This window comes from Acomys minous (genome assembly GCF_964271855.1).
Source record: "Acomys minous genome assembly, chromosome: 13".
Taxonomy (NCBI): Eukaryota; Metazoa; Chordata; class Mammalia; order Rodentia; family Muridae; genus Acomys; species Acomys minous.
This window is the reverse complement of record NC_140495.1, coordinates 94532609-94543284: the sequence shown is the minus strand read 5'-3', so window position 1 is coordinate 94543284 and position 10676 is coordinate 94532609. Positions and strand designations below refer to the sequence as shown.

The following is a 10676-nucleotide window of genomic DNA, read 5'->3' as shown; positions in this document are numbered from 1 at the left end:
TGAGTAAGCTGACAAGCCAGCAAATTAGCATACCTCCTTACAATATTTGATTCATGGTCACATTTATAAGTGACTTTCTTTGGTTTACAGATCCTTCTCTGTTACTGTCATAAAGATTGCCGGAATAATCACACTCCTCCTCCCCGTACGGAATCCCATTAACAGTTTGGCTGCTGTGATTATGGCTCCTGCTTCATCCATCATGAGAAAGTGGTTGCAACTGAGGAAGAAGCTAACAGTATTAGCCCTGGAGCCTCCCACCTCCTCCCCCCCCCCCCAGCCCCAAACTCAATTAAACCCCAAGACACATAGCAAAAAAAAAAAGATGCTGCCTATTTACATAACACAATGACGGAATGATAGATCAACATGAATCATGAGTGTTCCAACAAGTCCCTGAAATGACGTCTGACCTCTCCACGGGCTGGGCCCATCCACCCGGGAACAGCACGGACTTCCCACTGGGAGCCACTTCCCACTCTGAGGACAGGGTCAAGTCTGTCAGTTGGATGTGCCTGGTAGATCTAGTCTTTCCTTCCCAATAGGGATACCACTTCCATTTGTTCCTAGATCTGGTGCCCCCTCCATCTAAAACAGTCTCACCATCAAGAAGATTTCTTTCCCAATACCCCAAGAGACAAATGGTTGCTTTTCCCCAGCCACTTTTTAAAATATGGGCAACATTTATTGATTATTTTTCTAGGTATGTTACCTCAACCGCCCCCCTCCCCCATTTAGCTCACATTTTTTTTCCATTTAAATAGCACTTTCCAAAGAAAGGTAAACTGAACCTCGTGTTTAGTTTGTTTGTTTTTAAGAAAGCGTCTTGATACGTAATGCTAGCTGGTTTATAACAGGTGGCAATCCTCCTGCCTCAGCTTCCTGAGTGCTGGGCTTACAGCATATTATCGGGCCCAGCTTTCAGAGCCATTCTTAACCCATAGTGGGGAGCATTCCCCCATTAACACAGGACTTAGTGAGAAAGTGCATTGCCAGCTCTGCTCCCTGCTTCTGCTTATGATTTCTCTGCCTGAACATTTGAAAATTTTTTGAGTTAATTTTGGGAAATGTTTTATGAATGCTGCTTCCACGGAGCAGCATTCCCGTAGTGGTCACAGGATGTGCATTTATGTGTCATCCCTATGTTTATCTCCTCTTATGGTCCTCTGTTACCAAACCCTTCTAAGTAGTTTGAACACATGCTTGTAATATCAGCCCTTCAGAGGTGGAGACAGCAAGATTACAAGTTCAAGACCAGCCTTGGCTATATAGTGAGGCCTGGACCAGGAAAGACTACGTAGGGAGACTAGCTCAGCAGCAAGCATAAAACCCAAGTAGACTGAATGTGTCTGCTTTGGTCCTGGGCTTCAGACAAAGTCCTCTTAACTCTGGAAAAAGCTTAAAGTTTGTACCACCTCTTCTCAATGCATAGTCATTAGACACAGGAGTGGATTTTTCTTCTAGAACATTCTTTATCATGTCTTGGAGCTTGCACATGCTATTTATTCTTTCTACATACCTTCACATCTTTTGTTACTCTGTGTCTGACCTGAAGCCATTTTACAACCTGGGCCGGTTCACCTCTCCTTAGGCAACCTGGTGGTCCCTGCTTCTGGAAAGTCACCATACTGAAGCCAAACTTAGTGCGGACACCCAATCGGCATAGCGCACTACAGCCCAGAACTGGTGAACTCAAGCAATCTTCCTTTCTCCGCCTCCCAAGTAGCTGGGACTATAGGTGTGTGCACTGCACCTGACATGAAGCCATTTTCAAGCCTGAGTTCTCTATCCAAGAAATCAGCTCCTGGGGTTCTTCCCAGATTCTGCCAGGCCAGGAAAGTGTTCTCTGAGCCCCACATCACATTTTCAGGCTCCCTTCCAGAACTCACTCCTGCTAACTGTTATTTGTACTTCTCCCCATTAGCAGCTTGTCCCTATGTGGGAACCAGGAACGTATGACTGCATCCTGTATCCCAGAACCCAACATGCTCCTGTCACAAGACAAGGTCAATTCCAAATAAAGTGATGACAGATGAGTAAAGCATGAGCCTCTCCGATATAGTCTAAGAGACGAGCAATTGGGAGGATAATTGTGTTTAGACAATCAATGTTCCTCCATCAAATAACAATTAAACTGTCTTGTGTTGAACTTACAGCTCTACCCAATCACTTCCCCAAACACACACCCCTCTTCGGCTATACCGATGACCAGGAACTGACACGTGGCTGGACACCAATTGGTTCCTCCTGAATTAGCTGATTAAAATGGCAATAGAAAAAAGAACAAGTGATGACCAATCTCCTATTTTCCTAGGACAAAAGGGGATACTTGCCCGTGTTGAGCATCAGTTTTATACATCGCCACACTGGCTATCTGTGCTGTTCAATGACATGGAAGTTGAAAATGTTGGAAATATGATGTGCCATTTAAATTAGCATCTTACTCAGCCTATGTTAACTGTACGTCGTTTCCCCCATGACTAACCAATTAAATAACTTAATGTTTTAACACACATCATTATACCAAAAAATATTAGAATAAACTATGAATCATTCTGTCAACTTGTGTTTCAATAGGATAATGTATATCTTTCATGGTTATTAATATTTATTGTCCTTGGGTAAATTAAAAAAAACAGGCTCAACAAAGGTTAAAAATATCTGATGATACATACATGATTATAGAAGTAATATATATTAATGAGTTTTTGTAGGACTGACTTTTATTTTTAGTTAATCACTCGAAGAATTATGTCAAACATACATCAAGATCTCAGCTCCTTTTTCATCCAACCTTCCGGTATTTCATTATGATCGTTACCTGATTAATGGCTGCAATAATATATATGGCATAGTATGATATGTTCACATTAAGTTTTAATCAAATATTACTAAATTCAGAAAACATTAAGTAAATCATGACAGATGAGGCAATATTGTCCGCCTGTCATATTGATGGCGCTGAAACTTCGGTGTGGAGAGTAACAGATGAAGCCGAAGAAGTGAATTTTATGAGGAAATCTATGTATCTCAACTTCCACAGTTGTGTTCTTTAATTGCTCCACAGCCACCCCCCACCGAGAGCAGAGATCCATCAAGGGGAGCTCGTATGCCCTCCCATCTCAAAAGCTGGGGAGACGCAGGAGCTCTTTGAGGTAACTTCTTACCACGCTTCTCAGCTAAAAAGTTCTAACAAGTATTCCCCTTGTGTGAGGCCGGTTAAAACACACGTCACAGAAGCAGAGTGGAATGCTGTTCAGCAGGGATGCGGGGAGTCGATCTACGGGCACGGTTTCCAATATGTGCAACAGAAAGAGTTCTCGGGATCTGTCGCACAACAGACCGAGCATGCTGCTCAACTGCAGAGCTGCGCACTTAAAGATGGATACCATAGCCAGAAAGGAAGCGCACGCACACCTGTTACCCCAGCACTTTGAAGGCTAAGGCAGGAAGAATGTCTCAAGCTTGAGGCCATCCTGGGCTACCTAGTACCATTTGTCTCCAAATAAAGGGGGGAGAGCGAGGGGCTTTTGTCAACAGGATGGTCCAGCTGATAAGATCCTAGCCACCAAGTGTGACAATTTGAGTTCAGCCCCCAGGTCCCACATGGTAGCGGAAGAGAACCCATCCCTGCAGGTTGTCCTCTGACCTCCATGTGCATGCTGTGGCCTATATTAAAATAAATAAATAGAGATTATAATAATAAACATTACAGTATACGCATTTCAACGAATTTCCCCCAAAAAAGCAGCTTTCGTATTTTAAATAGAACTTAGCACCAAATACTGGTTCTTTCCACCTTGCCAAGGAAAGAAAAGAAATGAGCTATCATTTGCTGGCTGACAGGCATGCCCAGGCGACAGACACCCGAGTATGTAGAACACAGGTCTTCCATCAGAGGCCGCAGCCTTGGATGTGGAATGACATCCTACTTGAGCTTATAGGACCTTGAAGCAACCCTGAGCTGTCCATCGCATTACGTTCAATGGTCACGGTAAAGGAGGAAGCATGAAGATGCTCATTTAGCCTCATAGCAAAATCACTAGCAGGCATCCTTACTCTGGGCTGATGTTGTGAAGGAAGAGACGTACATTTGGTGGATGGGAAACTGTGGCGTTGACTCCCAAAAGCTGTGTTCCTCTTCCTTGTGGTTAAGACATCTGTATCTCCCCATGCCTCGTTCTCTCCGTTTGCCTGGACTCCTTGCTACCAAACAGGATTATATGAACCCACACAGACCCCCTCTGGGTCTCAGGCAATGAGAAGATGCCTTTCTTCCTCGTGGGAGAGCCCTGAAGCTCATGTGGAGCTCTTGAGCCCATGAAGTTGGGTCTGTGAGTCACCCTTGGAAGGGATATGCCGTTTAGAAGCTGCTCAGTCCACAGCAGGTGGGAAGTGAGCTCTTGTGTGCTAGCCACCGGGACTTGGAAGGTTTCTGTCATTTCATGGATGCCCACCTGGCTTGCCTAACAACCACTGACTGGCGGTTGGCTGGAATTCAGCAATACTGCTGCTGCAACACTGGCCTATAAGATTGTGTACAGTCTCTCTCTCTCTCTCTCTCTCTCTCTCTCTCTCTCTGTGTGTGTGTGTGTGTGTGTGTGTCTGTCTCTCTGTCTCTCTGTCTCTTTCTCTCTCTCTCTCTCTCTCTCTCTCTCTGTCTCTCTGTCTCTCTCTGTCTCTCTCTGTCTCTGTGTCTCTCTGTCTCTCTCTGTGTCTCTCTGTCTCTCTGTCTCTCTGTCTCTCTGTCTCTCTCTGTCTCTCTGTCTCTCTGTCTCTGTCTCTCTGTCTCTCTCTGTCTCTCTCTGTCTCTCTGTCTCTCTGTCTCTCTGTCTCTCTGTCTCTCTCTGTTCCCAAACTGGCTTCAAGCCCATTATGCATCCACGAATGTACTTGACCTTGAGCTCCTGTCCTCTAGCCTCTACCTCCCAAGTGTTAGGATAAATGAGAAACTCGCTTGTGTTAGAATAATCACTTTATTCTCACCCTCCTCCCATTGTCCTAGAGTAGTGTGCACGTGTGTGTGTGTGTGTGTGTGTGTGTGTGTGTGTGTGTGTGAGAGAGAGAGAGAGAGAGAGAGAGAGAGAGAGAGAGAGACTGATGTCAAGGATCTTCTTCTACTGCTCTTTCTAACCTTATTCTTTGAGACAGGGTCTCTCAATCAATCTCAGAGCTCATAGACGTATAGGCTGGAATGATAGGAGAGCCACTGCACGACCCGACAGCTCCATGGGATCTGAGGATCTGAGCTCTGACCCTCTTGCCTACACAGCAAACGCTCTAGCCACTGAGCCATCTCTCCAGCCCTCAACTGCAGATTTCCTGAAGCATAGTACTCAAGAGACTCTTAGGCATTTCATGAGTGATTTTTTTAAAAGCAGGTTCTTATTTATTGGAAAGCATATTGAGAATCATATCAACCCTCTGATATCATCGACCCTGTTCCTTAGAGCAGTGTTAAAGGACTGATGTGTGTGTGTGTGTGTGTGTGTGTGTGTGTGTGTGTATGAAACCAGAGAATATCCCACAGGCTAGTCTATGGGTGAGTGTGGGAGAAATTGGGAAGCTAAGAAAAAGCTCCACTCACAGAGGTCTTCGTCCACGGCAGGAAGCCTCTACATAGCCAGGACTGTTTCTGTGGGTCGGGTTCTCCCTTCTGGCAGCCCAGGGACTGGTCTCCTAGCCCATGTTTGCTCATCCCACGAAGTCAGGTAGGCAGAGCGTACCTGTCCAGGGCTTCCCCCAGGAACCAAGCTGCTGCTGGTTAAGACTCCACAGGTTGCCGCAGAGAGCTAGGAACTGTGTCTAATACTCCTTCTTCTTAAAGTCCCAAGATCTCATCCTCGTGAAGTGACCTGCTTGGTTGATCCCATTAGGGACCCATCTGCACTTGGCTGGCAGGAGGAAGAGGTGGAGGCCCAGAACCCTGGCCAAGGGCTGAGGCTCTCCTGCCTAGACACTGCTGTCAGTGTTTAGCCTGGCCGCCAGCCAGGGTTCCGAGTACTATATGAACACCTGGGTTCTCTGGTGAGACACAGTAAAAACACAGAGATAGGTAGATTGATCTGGCCTCCCACACGCTTAGGTGCTTAGCACAAACTGAAATGTGTGAGTAACTTGCCCTGGCCAGACCTCCAAAGATCGCCGTAATGTTGCTATCACTCCCCACACCCCCCACCCTGCACCCCACTCGGCTGCATTTAGGTAAAGGTGTCATCTCCCCTCATCTCATCGTTTTCCCCAACCTCTGCCTTCGTGGGACCTGTGAGATGTCACAAGCCATTTTGGTGCTTACACTTCCATGAAAAGGAGTTGCAACTCCCTTACCATCACATCCTTTAGCATAGAGTTCATCCCCTGGCACTAGCTAGGACTCGGCTATATCTCCCTTCTGCCAGCATCAGTACCAGGTCTCTCATTCCATAGGACTTCTGCCAGCAGCCAAGCTAACAAACAAAAGAAGAAGAAGAAGAAGAAGAAGAAGAAGAAGAAGAAGAGGAATTCTGAGCATATGGCATTGCTCTTCCTACTCCAGAGCATGGAAGGCTGACTGGCCCAATCACCTGGGTATCCCAGGGTAGGATGCAGGCGGGTAGAGGAAGATGCTCAGCGTGAGCAGTGGGGCCCGTCGGCTGTGGTTACTCAGAGAGAGTATCTATGAACCCAAGAGTCTACCAGGAAGAAAAGGAGGGGGAGGAAAAGGGAGAGGAGAAAGGGGAGAGGAAAAAAGAGGAGGAGAAGGAAAGGAAGATGGAGGAGGGGTAGGGAGAAGGGGAGTAGAAAGAATGGAGGGGAGAAGGGAGGCTAGAAACAGCAGGAGCTAGAAAAGTTCTTTTAAAGGGAGGTTTTGTTTTGTTTTGTTTTGTTTCTAAGACTGGAAAACTCCCCCTGCTGATTTGTCAGTCCACTTGGGAGCCCAGAATCCTTATAATTAGAGCTTACATATGCAAGGTAATTTTTAATTTTCATGTGAGTTGGACACAAGCGGGGAGACTATGTCAGCCAAGGGGGGAGGGGGCGCACAAAGAGGAGTAAGATAAAAGGGTTAGCAAGTGGAGACAGTGTTGCCTAGTGATGGAGAGCCCCCTCCCCCCACCCAGGATTGGCCTAACCCCTCCCAAGCTAGTGTTGGGGCCTGCCAGGGCAGCAGAAATTTCCAGCCAGGCCCTGGGAGATTCTCCTAGCACCTTGGGAAGAGGTTTGGTGGAAGCTGCTGGGCACGTGGGTTGGGCCTCGCATTGTCTCAGCCTGTGTGGCAGAGGCTTTTAAGAGAGGGGAGCCAAAAGGACATGGGCTGGCTTGCCAGAATACTTCAAGAGCCACAGCTTTCCCCCTTTGAGTCTCGCCTCCCAGACCGAACTGGTTCCTACATGGCCTAGGGGTCACAGGGCACCTGACAGTTTGTCTTCATAGGGACCAAAATATCTAAAGCCAAACCATAGAGCCCATGGCAGACCTACCGTGAGCTTTCCCCTTCTGGGAGGCCCTAAGAAAGTAGGCTTAATCTGACAGAGATTTGCCAAGTCAGGCCTGCCCTCAGTTAAAAGACAGCACTGGCTCCCACTGCTCAACGCCAGAGGTCTCCTGACACATATCTCCTCTGTGTGTGTGTGTGTGTGTGTGTGTGTGTGTGTGTGTGTGTGTAGCGGGCACCAGCACTGACTTCTGCTTTGACTATTACGTTTCATAGAGCAGGCCTTTTGAGCCACGAGTTATCTGAATGAGCTGGAGGGGAAAAAAAAAAATGAACGAAAGAGCCACAGCCATTGTAGTGAGCTCAGTCTGCTCTGGTTCTAAGCCACACTCTAAGCCACACTCTGGGTACTTACAGATATATCATTGAATCCTTGGAAGCAGAGCTTTGATATACCTTGAAACCAGAGCCGGCAGATTCAGGGCCTCGCTCCCTTACTGAGTTGTCAGTACACAGCCTGAGACCTACAAATAGACATTTGTCTGTGAGCTCTATATGGAGTGGTGGGAAAAGGAAGAGTTTGCAGGCACACGGGGCACATAGGGGAAACCCCTTTTGTTTCCCCCACAGCTTCTTCAAAGGATTGAGCATCTCCAACTCCCTTTGAGGACGTCCCTGTGTGGGTGGCTCTGTGGGTCTCCCTGCAATGACAAAAAAAAAAAAAAAGCTGCCTTGGATTGGTGCTTCCCTCAAAATGCAGAGTCTGGGTTTTAAAAAAAGATCCAGATACAAAGCATCCTTGGGGAAGTCGGCACAGAGCAGAGTGTGGGCTGAGGAATGCTGCCTCCTCCGGAGGTGACAGTCAAAAGCGCTGGCTCATCGTGGGTGTCAAAGGCCGCGTTCTGCCGCGTTTCTGCAGGTAAATAGCAATGAGGCGCTTCCCTCCCACTCAGATTCCAGACTGGAAGCTCGGGTACTGCGGGAGCCTCGGACCCGCGCTACTGGATCCATTCACAGCCCCGCTCTTTTCAAGAAAACCCACAGGCATCTTTATGTGTCAGGCACCAGCCGAGAGCAGTCCCGGTAACAGGCGCAGGAAACTGTCACTTCCCTTACTCCCTGGCACTGGCATTCACGTCTTCCGGTCAGTTATCCAGCCATCCTCACTTCGCCAAGCTGCGGGGACTATATACTTATTGTAAGCAAGCCTGGTTGACCTCGGGCCCCACCTGCACAGGGGTCAGCTCCCCTAAGCTTGCCGTAAAGGTGTGTCTTCCTCCACAACTAAAGTGATCCCCTGTGGACAGACTGAAACCACCTAAAAATCCCATCAATAAACAGACCGTAAGGATCTGCCAACTACATCAAGACAATGTACGTCAAATTCAACCGTTTATATCAAACAACCTAAGATAATATAGTTAAAGCTACGGAGTTCAAAGGCTGTGGAGTTCAGAGGAGCAAGAAGGCACTGAGGGAGTAGTGGAAGAAGTCTGGCCAGTGAACGGATGAACAACAGACAGACATACTAAAGTTTGTACTTGGCTATTGCCTGGTAACTTATCTTTGAAATAGACCATGGGAGGCTGGGGAGAGATGACTCCACATGGAGTGTGCTTGCTGTGCACACACGAGGACCTGAGTTTGGAGCCCCAGCATGGCCATAAAGTCCCTGAGGGAAGGCACATGTCTAGAACCCCAGCCCTTGACGTGGTGAAAAGCAAAGATGGGTGGCGTCCCAGGAGATGCTTGGGCAGCTGGTCTAGGGGAAATGCTGAACTCCCGGCTTGGTGAGAGACCCCTCTCAAAAGTGAAAGCCACCAAGATGAAGGTGCCTACCACCAAACCTGATGAGCCACGTTTAATCCCTAGACACTGTGTGAAGGAAAATGAGAGCTGAGGCCAGAAAACCATCATCTGTCTTCCAGACATGCCTGTGTGCATGCACCTGCCTGGACACATCCACTAGTCCACACACACAAATAACTAAAAAGGCAATAAGATATTCCTAAAGGCAGGGGCTATAGAGATGGCTCAGTGGTTAGGAGCACTTGCTGCTCTTGCAGAGGACCACGGGGAAGTGGGGGTGGGGGTGGGGGTTGGGGGGTGGGGGGTTGGTTCCCAATACCCACATTGGGCAGCTCACAACTGTCTCTAACTCCAGTTCCAGGGGATCCAGTGCCCCCTTCTGGCCCTCACATGCATTGGACACATAAGATGAACATACAAACAAGTAGGCACATGTGTGCACACATGTAAATAAGCTTTTTTAAAAAATGAATAAAATAAATTAGGTGCTGAGTGATGGAGGAAGCCATCAGCATCTGCCCCCTGATCTCCAGGTGCCCAGGCTCCTGTCAGCACATCTACACACACACACACACACACACACACACACGCTCACATATGCACATACATATGCAAAATGAAGAAATCGTCTAATTAAATGTATAGTGCAAATAATGCTTCAAGGAAGTAAAACTTACCTCAGCTTTGATAAATGACTTGTCCAACCCAGGTACTTAGGATTCTATCTTTGTAACAGAGGATGTTGGTACCAGCCAGTGGCACCTGTGTCCTGTCTTGTGATCTGTAGAAAAATGTGGCTTTGCCTAGCAGCCTTCTTTCCTAGCTAATTTCTCTGTGTATCCCTGGCTGTCCTGGACTCGCTTTGTAGACCAGGCTGGCCTCAAATTCACAGCAATCCGCCTGCCTCTGCCTCCCGAGTGCTGGGATTAAAGGCATGAGCCACCACCACCCGGCTGCTAGTTCTTTGTGTAGCGAGGTAAAGTAGTCCTTCTCCCATTTCCCCAAGAGGCATTTCAATGTAAGCCTATTATGCAGCAGAGAGCTAGGTTCCCTGCAAGGAGAAAAGAGAGTGCCAGTGTAGACTGGCAGGGCAATGTCATAAAACTAACTGTGGTTTTGGGGTGTTGGTCTACTACGAGCCAGAGAGTAAGTAGAAACCTCTGGCAGGCACTGCATTCTGGATGGAGCTCTTTGCGCTGAACTCAGTGCAGTGCCAGACTTCTGTGTAGGAAGACCAGCAAACACCTACGTGGCATAATTTGAGGTGTATAACAAGGCCCTGCTGGCCGTAAAGTTGCTTTTCACAAAACCTACAGCGTGTGGCATCCTCAGCTGATGCTTACTAGTCCAGCGGCGGCTGTACACCAGAGCACACGCACGCTGGAGCCTTCTTACCAGAGCACATACACGCTGGAACACCTGCCTTCATACCAGAGTGCGTGTGCGCACACAC

The 10676-nt window shown here is 47.8% G+C and overlaps 1 long non-coding RNA gene across 1 annotated transcript; it reads right to left on the bottom strand.

The window, feature by feature from the left end:
* Positions 1–2609: 2609 nt before the first annotated feature.
* LOC311581344 lies at positions 2610–10285 on the bottom strand. The gene is made up of 3 exons (XR_014773749.1): positions 9901–10285; positions 5727–6446; positions 2610–3669 (listed from the first exon to the last, which is right to left on the bottom strand). It is a non-coding gene; the product is annotated as an uncharacterized lncRNA (long non-coding RNA).
* Positions 10286–10676: the final 391 nt, after the last annotated feature.